The sequence below is a fragment of the Urocitellus parryii genome, chromosome Y (assembly GCF_045843805.1).
Source record: "Urocitellus parryii isolate mUroPar1 chromosome Y, mUroPar1.hap1, whole genome shotgun sequence".
NCBI lineage: Eukaryota > Metazoa > Chordata > Mammalia > Rodentia > Sciuridae > Urocitellus > Urocitellus parryii.
Window position 1 is genome coordinate 28,277,998 of NC_135548.1, and position 24,633 is coordinate 28,302,630.

General features: G+C 37.7%; 1 pseudogene; it reads left to right on the top strand.

Moving 5' to 3' along the window:
* Positions 1-8,389: 8,389 nt before the first annotated feature.
* Positions 8,390-21,379, top strand: LOC144250995 (ras-related protein Rab-6D-like; annotated as a pseudogene).
* Positions 21,380-24,633: the final 3,254 nt, after the last annotated feature.

The following is a 24,633-nucleotide window of genomic DNA, read 5'->3' on the forward strand; positions in this document are numbered from 1 at the left end:
ACAAGCATTTTTTGCATCTATTTATAGGTCATGAACCATTAAGAGGTTTGATGAAAGTTTACAGATGAAATAAACAGCAAAACGTACAGCTGTCAGTTAAGTTATATAGAAAAATGTCATTCCTTAAAATTGCATCATCTTTGCCCCTGAAAAAGGGATGGGGGATGCTAATAACTCTGAATTATTTTTATAACCAAAGATATAAACTGGCATAAAATAAGAGAATACTAGACTTAAAATCAGAATACTAGAGGACCTGGGTAAGTGTCATAACAGTAGAGTTTTGAAAACTCTCTGGATCCTCACAAAAAGAGACAAAAATTAAAAGACATGCACAATTTAAACATCTATGTGGGGGAAAACAGGGAAACCAACAAGGCATCTGACAAATAGGAAAAGACAATTCCAATTTCACTGGAAATCATGGAGGGCCAATGTGCAACCAAAAGGTGTGTGGCTAAAACAAAGGCATGTGACCTACTGAAACTACAGATGAGGGGAGGAGGCCAGGGAAGTCTCCATCTGATGAAACCCCAGCATTGTAGAACAGTGAGGAAAAAGTGCTGAGAATGTAATCAAAACTGAGAACATGCCTATAGAAAATAAAAGACATCTCAAAGACAAATCCATAAACCAAACTGTAGTTTACAAAAGAAAGTGAGGAATTGACTACTTAATACCACAAATGGTCATGGAGCACCCACTTACATGGAACTGCATCTAATAGATCTGCATGTCCTTAAGGAAATGGCATTGCAAAGAGTGAACTTCACCTTTTACCTCAGGAACAAGGGAGCAACAGAGAGAAAAAAAAATTTATCAAAGTATAAAGGTACAAGAGTTTTAGAATAGAGTTTTATTTTCAGTCTATGGAGAAGAGGGCCAAAAGAAAAAAACTTCATAAGGCAATGGGACTTAACTTCTGGGAGTCATAAAGACCTTGGGAAATGTACTAGGAGCTTTTCCCTAGAAACTGTGTCCATATGATGTTACAAGTTTAGAGGAATTAAGTAGCTCCTGAGTAAATGAAAAACTGAGCTGCAGAAGTTCAGTAAAGAGACACAGTGAGAAAGTAAAAAATTTTCCCATTTATTAGGGTTTTTTTTGCTCAAAATTATCATGTTGTGTCTCCATTGTCTTTGGTCAGGTTCTGTAGAGGCAGAAGCTGAGACAAGGACAGGCTAAGGTGATTCGTGGAAGGGATGGTCTCAAGAAATAAGGGCCACGTCCCAATTAACTTTTTTTGCAATCCACATATTTTCCCTCCCTGATATGCATTGGGAAACCTGAGATTGACATATTTCTGGTTAACCTAGCTAAATATGTACCTGGATATTTCCTGCCTTTTGTTTCACACTACCTTCTCCTCTAAAAGCTTTTCTTGCCTCTGACCCCCCTTTCGGAAATTGATGACAGAAAGTTCTCCACTTCTTCCTCAAAACTAGCTTTGAATGAACCTACTTTCCTGCCAACCTGCCTCCAGAGTGTTAGTGCAGGGATGAGTAGGAGAGACCTCCCTCTGGAAACAGTAACACATTACCTACTCCTGATCATGATACACTGAGAAGGGTCTCTACAGTATTCTTCCAAAAAATATATCTCAATCTAATCATGAGGGAAGAAGGAATAATAATAATAATAAAAGTAAAACCCAAATAATAATAATAATAAATAATAATATAATAATAATAATAATAATAATAAAAGTAAAACCCAAATACTTTTATTTTGGGATTCTGGATCAAGTGAAGATATCTTTCATAATTAAAAGCAAAGTAATGACATTTTCAGAGAGATCAAAACACAGGAAATCTGTCTTCAGCATACCTGTACTATAAAAAGTGTTAAAGTGGTTTTTTAGGCTAAAGAGAAGTTATACTATATGGTATACCACACCTATGAAAAGAAATGAAGAGCAATGGAGAATGAACTAGATGTTGGTGATATTAGGATAAATAAGCTGCATAGGACTTACCTGTGTAACAATCAAGTAGACCAGCACATAGGCAGTAATTATATGGCTATATGAAAATGTAGCAAGAGTATGCAGAATGCATTAAAATAGAAAAAAAGTGGTATCTGACTCAAATGACATAAACATCTTCACTTTGAAATAACCCAGACACAAAACTGTCTTCCCATAAATGTATGTCCAAAGGTACTGTCCCTATGTACATCTGTAAACTCACTCTTGATTTCTGCCTTAAAAAAAAAAAAAAAAAAAAAAAAAAAACTGGGAGACAAGAATGGGACCTGTTTCTTTACCTATCATTGAGTTCTACTCTAGTGCCATCACCTCTGTACAGCTAACAACAATTCCTGAGCATAGAAACTACCCTGACTCCTTTTCATGCTCACAAAGTGAAACTTGACTGATATGCCAAACTTTTATTGAAGTGAAATTAAGCAAATAATCATTAATACAACATCAATATCATAAATGAAAATATGTCAATAAAATAGGCTGAAGCACTTAAGCTACTGTCTAAATGCTTAACCTAATGGTTACATCAGAGATAGATTTGTAAAATTTTAGTTTTCAACAATAGCAAAAAAAAAAAACACTCCACTTTATAAAGAAAAATCTCTAAAAGTTAGATAACTTTTAGAAAATAACAATAGCTAACATGTACTGAACCCTTTCTGTATGTCAAGTGCCAGCTAAAAGATTGAAATGCAGCATTCAGGTGAATAGATTTGTTGACCCCTTAGAAAGAAGTAACTGCATTTCTAAATAAAGGACAAGCTCAAAACCATTTTCTTACATGAAAATTCCATAGTAGTTTCCAGAATAGCACAAAGATAAAGAATCAATCCTTCATATTTTTAGCAGTAAAACCACATCTCTGTCTTCATTTTGTATCTGCTTTCTTTATTAAACTTTAGACAAGCTCAGCTCTGCCTGTAGGCTTGTTAACCCATTTTGACCTTTCATTACGGATGTAAAATATCCCAGAAAAACTTATCGTATATAATATAATTATATAGTTTTATTATAATACCAAAAATATAGTAATGTCATAATATAACAATTGCAATATAATATTAATCTATAACATATATACATATATCCAGATTATGATTTCTAACCTATTTGAATGCACCTGTGTCAATTAAGACCTGAAAACTTGGGTCTTACCAGGTTAATTATTTAAGAAATGTTCATCTAAAAATAAGCAATACAAGGCTTATTAGACCTAAATTTACCTACCTATCTTGTCCACTTGAAGACTGAGGCAACACTTGCAGCATTCTGTTTCAGACCCCTGGAGTGGGGCCTAGTATTCTTCAGTCAGTGCTCTGTATCTTTCAGGAATAGTGGGAGGCTGAAACATTACCCCATGATGAGACTGCCCGAAGCAGGAGCAGTCATCTCATGGGGAGTGAACTGCCCTCTTCGGGGACCATGGGTGACACATAAATATTCTGAGCAACAAGTAAAAATTGCCCCTTTTATCCAGTGATAAAAGACTTCTCTGGAGCTACCTGGAAAAACCAGAACTGAATGACCACCAGAGCAAGGTTTGACTGCTTAATCATGCAATGCAAATCACTTGCCTGTCCCACACCTGACCCCAATCATGTCAGCAACCAGAAGATTCTGGGTCTCTTTTTGACTTCTCAGTGTGGCCATATGAAATACAGTTTCCTTTCCTGCTTTTCACCATCACCTTTTCTGTTTGGGTTTTGGGGCAAGTGGCCAAATCGGCATCTTTTGGAACCCGAGAATCAGTCCTCTGACATACAATTCCAGTACACTTAAAGTCCCAGTCAAGGCTTTCATTGACTATAACTACATATTTATTGCAACCTCATGAAAAACCTGAAGCCAGAACCATTCAGCTAAGCAACAACCAAATTCCTGACACACAAAGGTTGTATGAGAAAGTAAATGTTGTAGTTTTAAGTCATTAAGTTTTAGGGTAATTTGCTTCAAACCAATAGATATTATATAGTCACAGTTCTATATTCAGCCCACCTAGCTACCTAGCAGAAACCTAGCAGTCAGCCAATTGATAAATTAAGGTAGAAATGAATAATTACTAAATAATAAAAATACATGAAATTGGGCTGGGGTTGTGGCTCAGTGTACAGCACTTGCCTCACATGTGTGAGGCACTGGGTTTGATCTTCAGCACCACATAAAAATAAATATATAAAATAAAGATATTTTTAAAATAAATAAATAAAAATTTTAAAAATACATGAAATATAGTGCCTTATCTGCAGATGGGGCACCATTTGAGAGGAAAATACATGATAATGAATTATAATGAAGATAAAACATTTTCAATGGCCCCAAGAAAATCATAAGCCAAGTAAATCAGCAACAGATAGGAATGAATGATTAATTCTTTAACGGAGAAAGTACCTCAAGAGAGGCTTAGAGATGAGGCATGTCAGAGGAGCCTCAATGTAAATTTCTGACCATGGAAATAGACAGGGAAGTGTTCCCCCAGTGAGCAAACTCCTGGGGGGTAACTGGTGCCCTGATTCCCACAATTGGAATGCCCAGCAGTTTCCCCCTGAGGCTATTAAGATAACTATTCTATTCGGGGTCATACTACCTGGTTTACACAGTAACATCCTTGGGTGTGAGAGACTTCATGTTTGTATTAACCTGGACCTTATCTCAGTTAGCTAACACTCAGGGTTAAAGAAATATTAATTAGAATATAGTCACGGTAACAGGAGGTATGTGTTCTTTGAGTTCATGAACTCCCAGGCAGGGAGGAGCAGACACTTCACTTCTGCACTCCTTCTTCCCTTCCTCACTTCACTCCTCTCCGCTCCACCTGTCTACGCGTTTCTATCCTGTGTCTGTGTCTATTTTTGTGCACCTCCTCACAGGTATTCCTCCACAGGTGCTCCTTTACACCTCAATGTAAGGGTGATAGAAAATTATAAGAAATGGTGTGTGTTAACAGCCAAACACTATGCCTGCCTGTTCCATGGTCTTTACTAAATGCCAGTGGCATCATTGTTACAGAGATAGACCATAGTAGAAAGAAAAATTGGCCACTGTTTCAGGGTGATAAGCTACCTATCCCCAGTCTTATCACACAATAACAATCAATTCCTACCCCACCAAATACTGCACACTCCAATATTCTTCAACTTTACAAAAGGGTTTCTTCACATCTTATTTTGTATTTCAGTGAAATTAATTAAAAGTTTCTCAGTCAGAAGCTTCTTTTAAAAAGAAAACTGACTGCCTCCTCCAAAAAATTACTTAATTTACTTACAACATTTTGTTCACATCAAGCTTTACATGGTATTCTAATATTACTAAAAGAAAACATTCTTAATTTTGCTTTTAAAAATGTTCTGTAATATCTTGAAAATAAAATGTGCAACAGGTATTCTACAGACAGCTGCCACATGGTACAGCTGCCTGTGGGGGTTCCTACAGAGGGAAGAACTGGGGGCTCTTTCCAACAATCAGCACAACCTTGCCAGCCATGAGTGAGCCACCGTGGAAATGGATCCTCCACCTCCATCAGGTTTTCAGAGGGTTGCAGCCTGAGCCACATCCTGATCATTATCTTATTTTAAAAAACTCAAGAATGTCACCATCTTGTTATTTTTATGTATCTGATTCAAGGAACTGTGAGTCATCATTTGAAACCATTAAGTTTCAAGAAAATCTGTCATATAGCAATATAATTAATATGTACCTCCTCACAGAGTAAGACTTTTGATTGCCCAAAATAAAAATATAATTACAAAAAAATCCAAAGTAAAATGAAGTTATCAAATTAATAAAGTTTAATATACTCATAGATGTTCTTCACTGCTCCACTAAAACAAAGGGTAAATGAAAGTCTAACATGTTGAATATAAACCATATTTTGAAATATCTTTGATTACTAATGTGCTTTGAAAACATTTGATTTCTGCTTGCGGAAAAGTTGCAGGTCAAATACTATTATGGCTTGTTCTTTTGTTTTGATACACTGATGGAAAGTATAAACTGAAAGAATTTATGACCACCAGTCAAGGACTACAATGAATACTAAAAGATAAACTTCCCACAGAGGAAACCAAAATTAAACTGCAAATCTCCCAAATAGATGAAGATCACTAGAAAACTAATCATCTAAATAAAAATCAAGATACAATTAAATATACAATATAAGTCAAAACGGCAGGAAACTAAAAATACATGTTCACAATAACACTGAATATAAATGGCATCAACTCCCCAATTAAAACACATAAGGGGTCTGAAGTTGTGTCTCAGTGGTAGATCACTTGCCTAGCATATTCGAAGCTCTGGGTTCAAATTCTCGGCACCACATAAATAAATAAATAAATAAATAAATAAATAAATAAAGCTATTTTAAAGAAACACAGCTGTGGCTGTGGCTCAGAGGTAGAGTGTTTGCCTAGCACATGTGAGGCACTGGGTTCAATCCTTAGCATCACACACAGAAATAAGTAGAATAAAATTATTGTGTCCATCTACAAATAGAAATATTTTCTAAAAATACATAGGACCAAAAAACAATGAAACTGTATGCTCTTTGCATGTGAAGCATCTCATAGGTAACAATACCCACAGAATGAAAGCAAAAGAATGGAGGGAAAATCCACTCAAAGAGAGCCCCAAAATAAGCAGGAGTAGTTATTATCATTGTTGCTGAAACAGCTTTCACGCAATAAATAATAGAGAAAAAGAAGGCCACTACATATGATTTAAAAAATTACACATAATAAATATACATGCCCTAAGTATCAGTGCACCTTATTACATTTAAAAAAAAGACTTCATAATAACTTCCAGAGACACTGCCATACAATAACACTAGGAGATTTTAAAATAAAATGGATAAAATCCAATGCATCCTATCAGATAATAGTTAAATAAAACTATAAGTAAACAAAAAAAAGAAACCACATAAAACATGGAGATTGAAAATACTTTTTAAAAAAAAAATGGATCAGAAAAGCAATAAGAAATAAAGAAATCCTTTAAAACAAATGATAACAAATATATAAAAAATCAAAAATTGCTTGGAGTATATAAAAATAGTCCTAAAAGGAAAATTTATAGCAATCTGCTGAAAAGGAAATTAGGAACACTCTCCCATTCACAACAATCTCAAAAAAAAAAAATTGAAATATCTCTAACAAAGCTACCCCCCTTTGACTAAGCTGACCATCTCTTACTTTTCATTTCAGTGCACTTTGCCTCACACAACTGTGTTAACAGAATCCAAAGATAAGAGCAAATCCACCTATTGGTGGAATTTGCTTTTATGTAAATGGCATCCATAAAATAGACTGACATCTTCACACCTGATGGATTTTGGGTGGGTAGGCTGCATGGTAGATAGGAGGTACCCAGCCACTGCTGCCGGCAGGCCCACACCTGCTCACTGGCCCACCTCTTCCTTCCCTGCATATAGTACCATGAAAAGAATTACAGAACATGATGATCTCCCATGCCTCCTCAGATTCATTTCTGCAACAGTTGCTACTCCTGTGTCCACAAACCAAAGGGATTCCTTTTGGTCAAGGTCACCAACTAAAAGTAAGTCATGTCTACATTGGCTCAGGTGTAGAATCTCCATCCACATTGGTCAAGGGGAGCAAATTGTCAGCACTGAGCAAAAAAAAAAAAAATGAATGCTCTACACTGACTCAAGGTAAGTGACCATCTTCACTAGCTCAAGGCTAGTGAGTCCCCGTATATTCTGGCTAAAGGCCAGTGAGTCTCCATCTGCAATGGAAAATGAGGAATAGTGGTCCAGGCCTTGGAAAAGATAGCAGGAGGGCTCCTGCCTTCACTATGAGGCCCCTCCTTTTTTATCAGCCTATTTTTAATCTTTTTAACAATAACTTATTATATAATTTGTTTAAAACAAATTTATTAAGAAACATCTCAGAAGAATGGGAGAAAGGACAAAGGAGCAGGGCAGGGGGGAGTGTCCCAGAGAGAACAGTCTCTGATATCTTTCACAGGTGAGGGCAGAGGAGACTCCTGATGTCCTAGTGGATCCAGAAGTGCTCTTGGCTGGAACCCTTGCAGAGAAATCTGAGGTAGTTTGCAAATCTTGCCCCTGGAACTGTTCAGAGACTACATGGCCCATGCCCATACCAGATGTCAGGCTCCACAGAGCACAAGGTCTGTCCACTGGTTTGTCTGGTTCAGCTCTCCCCTTCATTAGAACCACACTATTTATGAATCTGTCACATTTCTTCCCTCTTTCCTGGGAATCACCTTACTGCTGACAAGTGGCATACAACAGCTCAGTTGTTGAACACAGGTAGCAATCCTCCTTGTCAACCCTTTCCAATGCTTTCTGTTGGTATAAGGTTGCCCACAATCAGGCTGGGAGGCTGAATCAAGTGTGGGGTTCTTACGGGCTGGAACCAGATATGAATGGCAGGCAGGCTAGCCCTTCTGATGGTCTTCTGCCCTGAGTGGCCTCCTGATGTTCACAGAACAAGAGGAAGGTATGAAGGGAAGGCTCACTGGGACTCCTCTTTGGAAGGACAGAGAAACTGGAAAGATGCACAGGACATGGAGGAGGTTGAACCCTTAGAGGCACAGGCTTCCTCTAGAATATACAGCCTGCCCCCTGGCTTTTCTGGTGCCAATCAGGTACATAGTCATGGCCATATTGAACTTTCTCTTAGCCAGAGACACCCAGGTCTTATATGGATCATAACCCATATCAAACAGGATTGGTCATTATTTTCAGGTCTGGTTGTTTGGGGAGCACCTTAGTACAACAATGTGGTAAATACTGCTCACCCTGCATCAGCCATGGGTGCTGAAGGATTTGTTTGGCTGTGGGTCACTTCCTGGGGTCCAGGTCAGTATTTGGTGAATGAACCTTCATGCTTCTACAAGAACATGGTGAAGGACACTGTATATTGCAAGCACAATCTATTTCATCAATTCCTGAATGGTGGATCCCATAAATGGGCGCCTTCCTGTCAACATAAAATACAGAATGACGCCCGTGTTCCACATGTCCACTAGGGAGCGCTCATGCATTGCCTCAGGACTAATTCAGAGACAAGGTGTGAGAGTGCCCCAGAAGTCTTTATGATTGTGCCCAATGTAAACCCAATACTTCTGCCCTAGACTTCTTTCCCCTTCCTCTACTCTCTGAACTTCCTTAAGCTTGTACTCTCACTTATCCACTATAGGAGAGAGAACCCAGTGTTACTGAGCATTTCCTATGTGACAGGTGCTTGCATACATTCTTGCAGTTCTCACAGAAAACCTTAAAGAAGAAAGTCTGAGCATCATCACTTTTTTTTTTTTTTTTAACAGGCCATGAAATGCCCTAGGTCACATTACAGGGGACAAAAGTCGCTGAGTTTGATGTTGCCTTTGATATCCACCATTATGTTCTCAGGCTTCAGGTCCCAGTGCATGATGCCTTTGTCATGGCAGTATCCCATGGGTTTTTGTCCACAAGTACAAAAAAAAAATCTGCTGGAAACATCTCCAGACCTTTTTCTTCTGCATGACAACCAGAAAAAAAAAAAAAAAAAGAAACCATCAAGTAGCTGTCCCCCACCTGCATGCTCCATCATTTTGTGAATATTTTTCTGGGTCTCAACGACATGAAATCACTGAATCACATTGGGATGCTCCAGGCTCTTCATCATATTCGGTTCAGAGAAGACTGGGAAGTTCTGTGCTACCTTCCTCCTGACATTCACTGCCACCTATGTCCCAGTGAGGCAATGGCAGGCTAGTTTTATCTAGACAAACCAGCCATGCCCAATGACCCTCAGGAACTCACAATGGTCCCTGAAGACTGCCTTCTTTCAAGAGCAGGGCCCCTGCAACACTACACTAGTTGACTACTCTGGCTATACATCTTAAGGAGGAACACCAACTAAGGATGTTAGCTGAAACATAAATAAATAAATAGCAGAACCAACAACAAATCAAAAGCAAGACAAAATAAAAAACCCAAATCAAAGAACCAATATCTGAAGACCACAGCCACAACTACCAATCACCAAACAGGCTATTTGGGAGTCCGAAAGGTCACCACCAAGAATTTTTTGTACTTGTGGACAAAAACCCAGCTGCAGCCACCCTCTTATTTTATCTGCTCTTTCAAATTTTCTTTCCATGCCTCCTTGGGGCATCAGAGCAAGTAATGCCTGGCCATAACCCCCAGTGCTCATCTCCCTTTTGGACCTCCACAACTTTGTCTATTTTCAGAATAGAAATAAGGAAGGACTCAGATTTACTTATTTATTTATTTATTTATTTATTTATATTTTTTGCTTTTGTGGGTCATGGAGACTCATATTTACTTGTTTAAAAATTAAACTTTATATGGAACTTCAATATACTTCTCATTTTCAGTCTAAAATTCTGTAGTAACTTTTTGCTTTGAAGGACTACAATGTGTCTATAACCAAAGTATTCAATTTCTTTTTCTTCCAACTTTGAATAATTGGTGTCAAAAGGATGGCAGCATTTTACTCACGTACTGATACTCTAACAAAACCCTCTAATCCCTAAGACACCATATAGCATGGTAATAATACCTGTGGGTGTAGAGGCATTCCACCTCTTTTGTTAGATTAATTCCCAGGATTTTTATTTCTTTGGATGCTATTGTGAATGCGATAGTTTTCCTAATTTCCCTTTCAGCTGATTCATCATTGGTGTATAGGAATATAAATGAGTTCTGGGTGTTAAATTTATATCCTGTTGCTTTGCTTAATTCATTTATGATTTATATAAGTTTTCTAGTAGAGTTTTGGGATTTTCTAAATATAGAATCATGTCTTCAGCAAATAGGGATATAATTTTTGTTTTCCTATTCATATTATTTTAATTTCTTGCTTTTGCCTAATTGCTCTGGTTATAGTTCCAGGACTATCTTGAATAGAAATGATGAAATAGGGCATCCCTGCTTTGTTCCAGTTTTTAGAAGGAATGTTTTCAATTTTTCTTCATTTAGAATGATGTTGACCTTGGATTTAACACATATAACTTTTACAAGGTTGAGATGTTCCTACTATCCCTAGTTTTTCTAGTATTTTGAACATAAATGGATGTTATTATTTGTCAAGTGTTATTTCTACATCTATTAAGATAATCATGTGATTCTTATCTTTGAGTTTATATATGTAATGAATTATGTCCATTTATTTCTGTATGTTAAACCAATCTTGCATCCCTGGAACGAAATCCACTTGAGCATGGTGCACTATCTTCTAATATGTTTTTGTGTGCAATTTGCCAGCATTTTATTTAGATATTTTGCATCTATGTCCATTGAATATATTGGTCTGAAATTTTCTTTCACTGATATGTCTGTGTCTGATTTTGGTATCAGGGTTATACCAGCTTCATAGAATGAGTTTGGAATAGTTCCCTACTTAAATATATATATATTTCTAGTATTTTGGGATATAATAAATAAATAAATACAACTTATAATAAATAAATTATATTTATTTATTTATTTTTAATATCTTTATTTATTTATTTATTTTATGTGGTCCTGGGAATCAAACCCAGTGCCTCACACGTGCTAGGCAAGCATTCTACCACTGAGACACAACCCCAACCCCCCTAATTTTCTATTGCATGAAATAATTTGAGAAGGATTAGTGTTAGCCCTTCTTTGAGGGTCTGGTAGAACTTGCCTGAGAATTTATCTATTCTGGGATTTTCTTTGTTGTTTGGCTCTTTATGGCATCTCCAATTTCATTCCTTGAAATTTATCTGTTTAAATTTTCTATGTCCTCCTGATTCAGTTTGGGTAGGTCATCTGTCTCAAAAAATGTGTTGATGTCTTCAAGATTTTCTATTTTATAAGTATAAATTTTCAAAATAGTTTCTCATTATTGTATTTCAGCAGTGTGCCTCATGATATTTCCTTTTGCAACATGAATTTATTGAGTTTTCTCTTTGTCTTCATTAGTGCAGATAAGGGTTTATCGATTTTATTTATTTATTCAAAGAACCAACTTTGTGTTTTGTTGATTATTTGAATTTTCAATCCAATTTCATTGATTTGGGATCTGATTTTTATTTTATACTCTCTTCTATTGCTTTTGATGTTGATTTTTTTTTCTTCTTTTTCTAGGGCTTTAAGATGTAAGATTATTTACTTGGTGACTTTCTATTTTTTTAATAAGTGAGCTCAATGGAACTGCTTTCCTATTATCCCAGAGATTTTGATGTTATATTGCTATTCTCATTTACCTCTAAGCACTTTTTTAAAAAATTTCATCCTTGATTTCTTCAGCTATCCATTTTCATTCAATAGTGGATTATTTAATCTCTATCACGTTAATTTTAAGAGAACACAAGCATGTGGATCATAGCATTTTCCATATCTAAAAATTTTTACTTTCTCTGGATTTCATTTTTTAAGTATATTTTTATTTTTAACTGACACATAGTAAATGTACATATTTATAGGTTAAGTGTGAACTTTCATGTCATGTGTGTGATGATTAGATCAAGATTATTAGCATGTCTATCATCTTAGACATTTATTATTTCTTTGTGTTGGGAACATCCAAAATCCTCCCTACTAGCTATTTTGAAATGTTCAGTTAACTATTGTCAATCATAGTTTTCCTGCTGTGCTATAGAACATTACAATTTATTTCTCCTATCCAATGTACCACTTGTACCCATCCACCATCCTCTCTCCATTTTCCCCAACTCCCTTCCCAGGCTTTGGGACCCATTATTCTACTCTCAACTTTTATGAGTTCATCTTTTTAGTTTCCCGTGTGAGAACATGTGGTATTTGTCTTTCTGTGTATGACTTATTTCAATTAATATCATGTCTTACAATTCCATCCATGTTGCTTCAAAGGACAAAATTCCATTCTATTCTATGGCTGGATAATGTTCCATTGTGTATGTTTACTATATTTTCTTTACCAGTTCCTCAGTAGTTGGAAAGCAAGGTTGATTCCATCTCTTGGCTATTCTGAATAGTGCTGCATAAACATGTGAGCACATAGGTCTTTCTACATACTGATTCCAGTTTCTTTGGATACCCACCCAGTAGTGGGATTGCTAGATCATATGGTAGTTCAATTTCTAGTTTTTTGAGGAACACTCATACTGTTTTCCACTGTGACTATACTAAACTGCAATCCTTCTAACTGTATATGAGGGTCCTCCTTTCTCTGCATCCTCACCAGCAGTGGTGAGGCCAGAGTGATAAGAAAGGCATTTTAGCATACCTGTCCCATTTTTCCTAGTAGATTATTTACTTTCTCTAAATTTGTTACTACATGAAATTAAGACTTCTCATAGTGCAGATTTGTAAACAGGCCTTTACCCATCTCTATAGCCGCAGGCCCCATCCTCTCCTATAAAGCAAGCAAGGTACTAACCACTGTGGACCTATTTCAGCTTCTACACCTCAGCTGCCCTATGACTCTTAGGTTTTTCATGTACCCTTAAAGATAGTCCATGACAGCCTCTATGGCCCCAGGAATTGTCATCGTTTCTCTAGGTTTACACAGCATTCTGTAGTCTTCTCTGTTACTTGGCCAGGACTCAGAAGTAAGAATAAGCTGAAGGATTTGTCGATTTACAAGGAAACAGAAGCAGTGTGGGATCTCAGGAGTGCAGGCCTCTCTGCCATAACATGAGTGTCAAGGTCATTGTACTGTCATGTGTAACTAATTAAAACAAATAAAAAAAATTTAAAAAATACGGGGGAGTTTTTAGCTGTCAAAATAATTAGTGTGGGTGGGAGATTTACTGGCAATTAGTGGGTGGAGCCCAGAGATGCCAAACTCACACCAGACAGACCTACACAGGGAAGAAGAGGCTTACCTGAAGCTGGGAACAGTGGTGCACACCTATAATCCCAGCAGCTCAGGAGGCTGAGGCAGGAAGATCACAAGTTCAAAGCCAACCTCAGCAAAAGTGAGATGCTAAGCAACTCAGTGAGATCCTGACTCTAAATAAAATACAATATAGGGCTGGGGATGTTGCTCAGTGGTTGAGTACCCTGAGTTCAATGTCCAGTACTGAGAAAGAAAGAAAGAAAGAAAGAAAGAAAGAAAGAAAGAAAGAAAGAAAGAAAGAAAGAAAGTCAAAGGAAGAATTGACTTAGCCCAAAGTTAAAATGCCAGGTTTCACTTCCCTAATCTGCTCCCATTCATAGGACACACATGGCAACTGGGGGTTGGGATTTATGGCTGTACATAAAACTTTTAAAGGACAACTTTTATTGTCAACATTTTCATCTCTGAAATTGTAAAGCCCCCTCACTCACAATCTTTCTGAAACAAAGGTAGTTATTTAAACCTATTTTTTTTCTTTTACATAACAGGAATATTCTCAGAAAGAAAACTAACATTCTCTTAGTGGAGAAGACAGTACAAGATAAGGTACTTCTCACTACCTGACCTGTTAAAGATTCCCCTAACATGAAGTGGGCTTTGCTGTACTCATTAGTTTTCACCTCCATTTTGAGCAACTTTTCTACTCAAAATAAAACCATGCTGTGCAAGAGGGAACTGTCGCGACCCCTTGCCCGCAAGGAAGACGCAACTCGGGAATCTTCTCTCAGCAGTTTATTCAGGTCCTTGATACTTTTTCTTCTTTCAGCTGTTTATTCAGGCCTTTGTATTGACATGTCTTTTAGCTTCTACTGCTACTCCTAGTACTACTTCTACTGCTACTCCTACTGCCACTACTACTACTGCTACTACTACTGCCACTACTACTACTCCCGTGTGCCCCAGCCTTAATAAAGCAGATAAAGCCCCAATGCACAACTGCCACGTGGACTTTTCTCATAGGGTGCCAAGTCACAGCGTGCCAACTCATTCTGATAAGGAGTTGTTTGTCACAGACTACAGGGGAAACCAGCGCCATCTTGTAATGGCGGCCACAGTTCACAGAAACGGCTCACCACAGGGAACTGTTGTCCAACTTATGCTTCTTTAAGATGTTATTTAAAAAAAAATCTGGAGGTATCTTTATCTGGAAGCAAAATATCCTTTAATTTAGAATAAATTTAGTTTAGATTACATAATGTCTCTTAGCACTTTGCTGAAGAAAAGTCATTGATCGTATATTTTGAAAGCAAAGCTGTCTTTTCTCTGGATACTTCCAAGACTTTCTTGTGATTTTTTTATTTTCATTTACATTTTTATACTGGGAATTGAATGCAGAGGTGCTTTGCCACTGAGCCATATCCCAAACCCTATTTCATTTTGAGACAGGGCCACACTGAGTTACTGAGGTTGGCCTTGGAATTTTGATCTTCTTCCTCAGCCTCCTGAGCTACTGAGATTACAGGAATGGGCCACCATGCTCGGGTTTTCTCATAATTCTTAATTACTTTATCCTGCAATTTCACTATGTGTCTAAGAATAGCTTTGTTCTTATTTATCACAGTCAGAAAGATTCTTGTAAGTTCCTCTTCTCTAAGAGTTATCTTTCCTAACGGTATCACCTGGGATATGGAGGTTTCTGTTAGAAGTGGTTTCCCAAAGCCTTTATTAAGTTTTGAGTTAACTATGTGTTCTTTTAGTTTGAGATTTCTGCATCCTGTGGATAGTGTAAACTAGGTGCTATCATCTCAGCACAAATTTGACCCTTCCATGTGGATCATTTCCTCCACATCTGCAGACAGATCATTGTCTCTGGCTTTATTTAAATGTATTGGCCTTGTGGTGGGAAATTCTTGGCTTTTCACTTTAGTTAGGGTGTTCCCTATAAAGTGTGAAAGTTCCAATTAGGGTACCCAGGGACCTGTGGGCACTAAAGCTTTAGTTCATTTTTGCTCTTAGACTCCCTGGGATTAGCTACATACTATTAAAATAATTTAAAACATTCTACCAAGGTTTCTATGCTTTTCGTTAGAGTAGTAAAGAGGTTTTCTTCTGCTCTTCCTACCATCTTAAATGGAAGTCATTCCAGGACTTTTATATCTTTATCACAAGTATTTGTTACTCTAGTACATATTAGAAATGGCTGTGGAATTGTTATATAGTTCAAGTATACATTATATTTTGGCAAAGTTGAACCTGGTGTAAGAAGCTTGAAAGAAACTTCATGAAATACATAGAGTGAGAATAAAGTTATTTTTGGTGATATTTCTAAACATTTACAGCTTTTTAAAATATATATTTTTTTAAGTTGTAGATGGACACATATCTTTTTTATTTATCTCTATATGGTACTGAGGATCAAATCCAGTGCCTCAGGCAAGCACTTTCTTGGCAAGCACACTACCACTAAGCCACAACCCAAGCCCCCTGTTTATAGCTTTTATAGTGGATTTTTTCCCTCTTTTTCATTATGTAGTTGCCTGATACGGTTATATAAGACATTGATTACATATATTGTTGAAGCATGATGCAAAGAAAAGACAGCTAACTCCAATTTTAAATCAAATTAAAGCAAGCTTGAACTGTGCTCACAAGAGTTGGCCAGGACTGTCTCTCCCAAACCCAGGATAGAGATCAGCACCCCAGCTCTCCAGGAAAAAGGTTTTATAGCACAAAAAAGTTGCAAAGGGGGTTGTCTTGAGAACTTACATCTAGCAGGGTTCTGGCAAACATAATACAAGGCCAGATAGCAGATTAATGATCTACATGGCATGCTAGTCCAAGGTAGGGAGTAAATTCAGATCCCAACATCAGAATTTATGAGACACAGCTGAGGTTCCAGAGAGTGTCATTATCTGGTCAGGGGGAGCCAGGATTTATGAGGCACCACTAAGGTTTTAGAGAGGGTTGTTATCTGGTCAAGGAGAGCCAGGCATGGGTGAGTTCAGAGCACCGGCAGGAATTCCAAATAAGTTTAGAAATCTCAGTAATTTATAGTAAAACAGAAATTAACTTTTCATGACTTTGTGACAAGAGGGCTCCCAATCTTAAGATGTAATTAGTCTGGGTTCATCATATACCTCTGTAATTAAGTAAAGGGGTCTTGGACTTCGATCTCAGCAGATTCTGGGTCTAAATTCCAACTCAGACACATTCAAATGTTCAAGTCACACAGTGGCCACTCGGTAATGTTGAATGAGCAAATGACCTTTCTAAATAACAGTTCCTCCCATGTAAAATGTGCATAATCACAGCCACCATCTCACAGGTCTTCGAGAATTAAATGAACTCATCCCCATTTTTTTAAGAGAGAGAGAGAGAGAGAGAGGGAATTGTTTTAATATTTATTTTTTAGTTTTCGGTGGACATAACATCTTTATTTTTTTTTTTTTATTTTTATGTGGTGCTGAGGATCGAACCCAGTGCCCCATGCATGCCAGGCAAGCGCGCTACCGCTTGAGCCACATCCCCAGCCCAAACTCATCCCTATTAAAAGAAAAAAAATCCATCATCATGTCTAGCATGGAGTAAAAGCTCAATGAATATTTACTGTTATTACTATTGTTACATAGAGTAACTTGAAATGCATATCTAATAGTCTTCAAATAATTATACATCCCTTAACTTTTTCTTTTATTTCCTCCATCAATTCCCTTATTTTGATCTTCTTTTGAAATGTGTCTGCTCTTTATATAGTCTTGCTCATAGCTGGTACTAAGAACTCAATTTGAATTCATTACTGTGACTTACCTCCATAGTAAATTTCTGAGGGGGGAAAAAAAAGCATTCTGATACTTTGTATTTATTAGTAACAATAAAATGGTTTTTCTCCATGTAAGTCTGACATCTCCGAAACAGTGGAAATATCAAGTCATATTATTCTAAAGAAGAGAAGGTTTCCCTGATTTAGTACACATTAAAAACAAGGAAAACGTGAAAACGTAATTTTCCTGAGCTCATTCTGAATTTTCACTTATTCCTTTGTTAAAGGAAGTTAAAAATTCTTTTAAAAAATGAGATCATCATATAGTTTTGTGCTAATATAATCCCTTTAATATTCAACTACAATTTACATGACAACTATAAATTTTAGAATTCTACTGAATGTCCCTGCTTCATAATAAATACAGAAACTTATAGTGCCATCTTGTGAACATACTGTCAAACTGCATGACATGTTGAATAAGCTGAAATATAGTGTAGAAAGGAATACAGAACTAAAAATTGTGCATAATGAAGATTAATCAGCATACTTCTGTTAACTTAGCTAGACTTAAAAGACAGATTCCAGATGTGTTTCTCACCCTCCCAGATATTTCTGTAGCATGGATGTGTAAGAATAGAAAGTCTGGTGGTTCATTTTCAGAATACAGTCTTCAGCCTTAATTAGACACAATTGTAGCCACTTTAATCCTGTCCCTCCCCTTTTGCCTGCTCTAATTTTAGAATTAGTCAATTGCTACATTGTACCCCTAAGTCCTCCCATCAGGACAAAAGGCAGCACAGTGCTAGCTATTTAAGTAGTGGGTAGACTGCCTACCCAGGTGAGCCTGCTAAGCAGGTTTTGTAGCTTGCCCTTGTCTGAAGTAAATGCCTTGCCCATCTACTTTAGAGCATGCATTTGATTTCTTGTGGCACCTCCTATTTATAACAGCCAGAAAGAAAATATTAATATATTTTGTTGAAACTGCAAGGGAAATTATCAAATTTCAGGACATTTTGATTCCAAAGACAAGAAGGAAAGGAGGAAAAAATTAGCCCTGATGTTCTGAATTGTTTGGCTGTGTACTTCATTGAAACAGATGTTGCTAAAATAATTAAGAGTGAACTTTTCCCAACACTGGCTAAACACCTGTACCATAAACTCATCAGAGCCACAGGAGGCAGGGCTACTCTCTAGTTGCCAAAGAAAGAGAATCTGGAGATCTGGCTAATGTTATTGTGACTTACAGAAAAGAGCTGTGCCTTATTAATAAAAGTAATTCCTATAGATATAGGAATTTGCTATAACTAGATGCAAGAAACTTTTTTTTAGGCTCAATGCAAAGCACATTATAGGTAAATTCAAGACCCTTTGAATGATCTAATGAAATAGAAAAAAGAAAAAAGAAAAAAAAAACTTCTACTTACCAACTGATCTAGAGGCCCTGTGCCTTGACTGCTCATCCTATTAGAATACCCCATACACATGTTAGTTGAAAACAGCTGTACATCTCCATCAGAATAGTACAGAGATCTAGCAAGACACTAATGTAAGAAATTAATTTGTATTTAAGGTTTTATGGGGAGGGGAGGCAAACAGAAAACAAAAAAAGATTGTTTTGACATATATATACATATATATATATATATATATACACACACACACACACACACACACACACACACACACACACCCGGTCTCAATGGTCTATTTCTTCCTTCCCAGGATCCTTTCACTCCAATTCTTAATCACTGTTCTTTCCTCTTTCAGTGACATACTTCTACCTGCAGGCCAAAGCAGATGATTTTTCTTAGTTATTGTAATCATTGGAGAAGTTTAACTGTACACGGAGGCCTTGGTTTTGGATTGATTTTTTTTTTCCGTCTCCAATGGAGCTCCATTGGTGGCCTTCAGGAGCTCAACTTAATTCATTCAATAAACTTCTATTGAGCATTGACTAAGTGCCAGGCATCATGTTAAAAGCTTAAGCCCTATGAAAGTTCTTCCAGATTATTCCTCCATTCAACCTGTATATTTTTCTCATAGAATTATTACACAGAAGTAAGATAATGCTTGTGTATAAATTAAACATACATCAATGATTAGGAGCACAGGTTCTAAAGCCAGACTACTTGGTTAAATATTCTGTTATCTACTAGCCCTGTGTTCTTGGGAAAATTTTTATCACCTATCCATGACTGTTACCTGGCAATTAGTCAATGCTCAATAAAAGTTTATTGAATGAATTGAGCTCCTGAAAGCCACCATTATATATATTTAAAAAAGAAGAAGAAGCCTAGAAAATGAATATTGATAGTATTTACCTCATACAAGTTTTATGAGGAATAAGATGAGCAACATTTTTCACACAAAGTGCTGTATATTAGATTTAATCTAACAACTTGCATTCAATATTTTTTTTAAATATCGCAAATTTAATATTTTAAAATAAATCTCAAATGCCTATTTACAATATAGTAAGAGGGACATGTGCAAACAACAGAAAGGGGAGAAGTCAGTCCTGCTGTGGGAGGTCCGCATTTCAATATGGTGGGGTGAAGTTCACAGGCACCACTGGTGGACTGAGCTGTGGTGGCAACAAGAGGACCTTCAGCTAATATTGGATTTGGTTCACCTTTGACACCTGCAGAGACAGAGGAGGGGAGGCGAGGTTTCTGGCTGGGGATCTCTGTGTTTGAGAACAAGAAGGCCAAAGGGATGAGCCCTCAGGAGAGGCCCAATATGGAAGGAGGGCTCATTTCACAAGCCAGCAGGCCTCTAGCTTGCTGATTGGGTGTGCATCTGGAGGTGACCTTTCCAGGTCGAACTCTCTTGTCCCCTATAGAGCGGGGCGAAGGAGCCAGGCTGGAGGGCCACTGGACTGCCCACAGCAGGCAGCCAACGCCCCCTCCCCGTTCAGTCGCCTAGCACCCAACTAGGTCAGCCACTGGGAAACACGAGGTCGGAGACAGCCAGGGGTGTGCTTGGGTTCCCGAGGCTAGCACAGTCCCTTCCCTAAGCGCCCTGCATGGATTCAGGGGAGAGAGAGTCGGAGAGTGCTGGGGCCGGAGACTCAGCCGCACATGGGACCTTTCACCCGCAGCGCCAAGACCCCCGCAGCTGCGCCCACCTAGGCCCAACCTGCTGAGAGCGCGAGCCTCTGGAGCGCGCCGGGCAACCTGGGCGCGAGCCCGCTGCCGCGAGCGTGCGCCCCGGATCTGCGACGTCAGGTAGGTCTGAGGCCTGAGCGGGCTGCAGCTCCTCTCACTCCATCTAGTCCACCTCAGCGGAGACTGAGAAGTTCAAGCTGGTGTGAAAAAAAAAAAAAAAAGAGCGGAACGTGGGAAAACATCCTTTATCACCAGATCAGGCCACAATTGGCGTTGACTTTTTATCAAATTCAATGTTCTTTGAAGTATCTAACAATCAGGCTGCAGCTGTGGCACTCTGCGACGTTTGCGTAGCCTCATTCCAGTTACAGCTGAGAGGACTACTGCAGCTGTAGTTTACCATAACACAAATGTTAACTCATTCCAGCAAACTACAAAATGGATCGATGTCAGAACCGGAGGAAATGATGTTATCATCATGCTAATAAATAAAATAGATCTTGCTAACAAGAGCCAAGTATCCATTGAGGAGGGAGAGAGGAAGGCCAAAGAGCTGAATGTTACATTTATTACAACCAAGGCAAAAGCAGGATACAATGTAAAGCAGCAGCTTTGCCTGGAATGGAAAGCACACAGGACAGAAGCAGAGAAGACATGATTGACATAAAACTGGCAAAGCGTCAAGGAAGGAGGCTGTTCCTGCTAATCTCCCATGGCATCTTCAACCCTCTTGTGGATATTGGCTTGAACCTGTTCAATAACGTATTACGTTCAGCATTGCTGCTTGTCTAGTGGTGAGGATCATTTAGCCTCAGAAGCACAAAGAAAAGTCAGTGTCTTTATTATTTATATTTTACAAAAAGCCAAAAGATTACAGCATGTCCAAGTGTTAAATGACAGGAAAATACATCTAATGGTCAAAGATTTCTTTTTTTAGTGTTGTGATACTCTACTTTAAAATGATGGAAATCTCAACAGTGTGAGCATGGCTTGGTTGAGGAGCAGTATGTTCACAGCAGTGTTTGCCTACCTACTTGATCTCTCCCTGTTTTTCTCATCTCACTCTTACCTGAATTCCTTATTCCCCTCCCACAAAACAAACAAGAGATGGCAAAGCAGCCAAACCCATTGGAACGTCCTTCAGTTTTGCAGATAGTCACTTGATCTAGATCATGGACCAATGTGGTCGAAAATTATTCTTGAGCATTGATATAAATTACTCAAACCTTTGAGATCAGAACTCAACTTATCATGGTGGCTGTGCTTGAATGAGGAAAGTGTTCTGCTGTATCATCAAAAGGAGTCCTAGTGAACATACTGAGTACTTCAATTAAAGGAACATAAATTTATTTCTGACCAGAACAAAATGATGCTTTCACGTGTGCTTTATTAGACTCCAGGAGAAAAACGTAACCAAGTCCTCCAGAATAGATTTTTTTTTAATTTTCATCTGTTCTTTTTAGTTATACATGACAATGTAATGTATTTTGACATATCATACACATTTGGAGTATAACTTCCTATTTTTGTGGTTGTACATGATATGGAGTTTCACTGTTCGTGTGTTCATATATGAACACAGGAAAGTTATATCTGATTCATTCTACTGTTTTTTTGTCAGGCTGATAAAGGTGGCTGAGGAACAAAGCTCAGAGAGAGAGAGAGAGAGAGAGAGAGAGAGAGAGAAGCACCAATCAGGCGTCAACAGAACTGCCTGTCAATCAGGTCTCCTGGCCAATCCTGGATCTTAGACAGCTCCCACCACCACCAATTCCAGTAGGACAAGGGACTCTAAAACCCCCTTTTTTGGTCCCAAGTCCTTGCTTCCTGCCCTAAGCCCAATAAAAATTCCCTTCTGGTCCAGCCCCTTCAGGCTTTTCCTCAGACCCACCCTGTTGGTCTGAGGGTCTCCCAGGGAGTGAAATCTCAATAAAGCCTTGTTCATCGTCCTTTTAAAATCTTCCTCCTTTTGGTCCCCATTGCCTACCATACATTTTTCCCATTCCCATCCCACTCCTTTCCCTTTATTCCCCTTTAGAATAGATTTTTTAATGTTAAGTTACTCATGGTAAAATCATACAGTACCAATTTACTCTTTCTACCAAGATTTTTAAAGTTGTTTAAAAAGTTATTGATTGTTTAAAAAACAACAACACATCCTTTTAAGCAATAAATTTTGCTTGGGTTTTCTTTTTTTAAATGCTATGCAAGCAAGGCATTGTAAAAGTTGGATTCCTTTAAGAAGAAACAGTGGAAGAATTTAAATTTGATGACATGGTAAAAACTATAATAGAAATAATGATATCTAAAGCTTACTTGTCAGGAGCTGCCATGGAAGCAGACACTTTCAAGTCCTGATGCCCGGACACTGACCAATCCTTCAGGCTGGATAGTGCCATGGAACCTCCCTTGGTGTGTGCCCTATATAAGAATAAAGAATTCCATTGGCTCTCTCTCTTTCCACAGACACTTAAGGTCACAGAACCTTCTCCAGAATATTGAAAAGTTACTTCTGTGTGTTTGCATGTATCTTTGTTGTTTTCTTAAGTTATTAGAATAATCAGATTTTATGAACCCAGCATTAGGTCGCCAGCTAGGATAGGTGGCGATACTTACCAACAAAAGAACCCTCTCAGAATAGCAAATACTTGACTCTGGACATTTGAGGTCACATTTATAATGGAAGTAATTTTCTTATAAACTTCTAGAGGCAGATAAGAATATTGAAAATGGAAAGGATAGAATGGAAATAAAAGTCAATATTATATGGGCTGGGGATGTGGCTAAAGGTAGTGCGCTTGTCTGGTATGCGCAGGGAACTGGGTTCGATCCTCAACACCACATAAAAATAAAATAAAGATATTTTTTAAAAAGTCAATATTATGCAGACATATGCCTTATTTGTTAGCATTTTTTAAGTCTTGGGTCTTTCAAGCAGGTCTTGCTTTTTATTAAATCTATACTGTTTGGGTAATGAACTAGTGATTTAAGATACAGTTAATCTCTTTTTTGGTTATAATTATTTCTTTGCCCCTTTAAGGTTTTTTAATTTTTAGATGTTTTGGTGACTCTTTTTTGATGTTCATCACAATGGCAATATATATTTTCCTTAAAATACTGAACGCAAATATACTAGGAGTGCCCCTTTTAATCTTTACTAGTTATTGTGAGATTTCTGTGTGAGTTAATAAATACATTTGTAAATATATAATTCACAGGGAGAAAATATTTCTGAGTCACATCTCAGGAACAGCTTGTTGAATTTGTGTTGTAAATAAGCATTACTTATGATACAGAATAAAAATGAAAAGATAGCAAAAATAAATTTATATTTCCTCATCTTCTTGTTGCTACAAAATCCTTAACTGGAAAACCCTTTTTCCCCTCTAGTCCTCTTCCTCCTCCACTTCTCACTTGTCACCTTTTAATATTCATAAAGCACATGGATTATGGATCTGAATAGAGAAATACTTTCAGATGATCATTAGTCGACTCACCTATAACTTATACTCAAGAATGGGATGAAGTTATAAAATACTTTTGTAATACAACATTATTGTTAAAAGCAAGAATTGACTCTTGTTTTATTTTAACATGGCACGTCCTGAAATAAATACCAATTCAATGTGAATAGGAAAAAAAAAAGAATCCCAATAGAAGTGCCATTCTCTCCCCTACTAGATGACAAATCATCCATCAATTAAAACAAGAGAACTTAAGTGAACTCTCATGTGGGTACAACCAACTAGATCCCCACCAACACATAGTAAAGTGCAACTTTCTGCTTCTGATCAATGCATCAATACTACTTCACCAGGAAACAAGGTGTAGCAGGAAGGTGCAAGGAGGGTGGTGTCTGCTTTGCTCACATGCAAATAAGTTATCTTTGTATTTTGTATCCATTGAACTGTGCTTCCCTATCTGATTGAGGAGCTAACTTATCTCTTCTGTCTTCTGGGATGGAGGTAAGGACATCCCTGAAAACACTGGCATGTTGCCCAC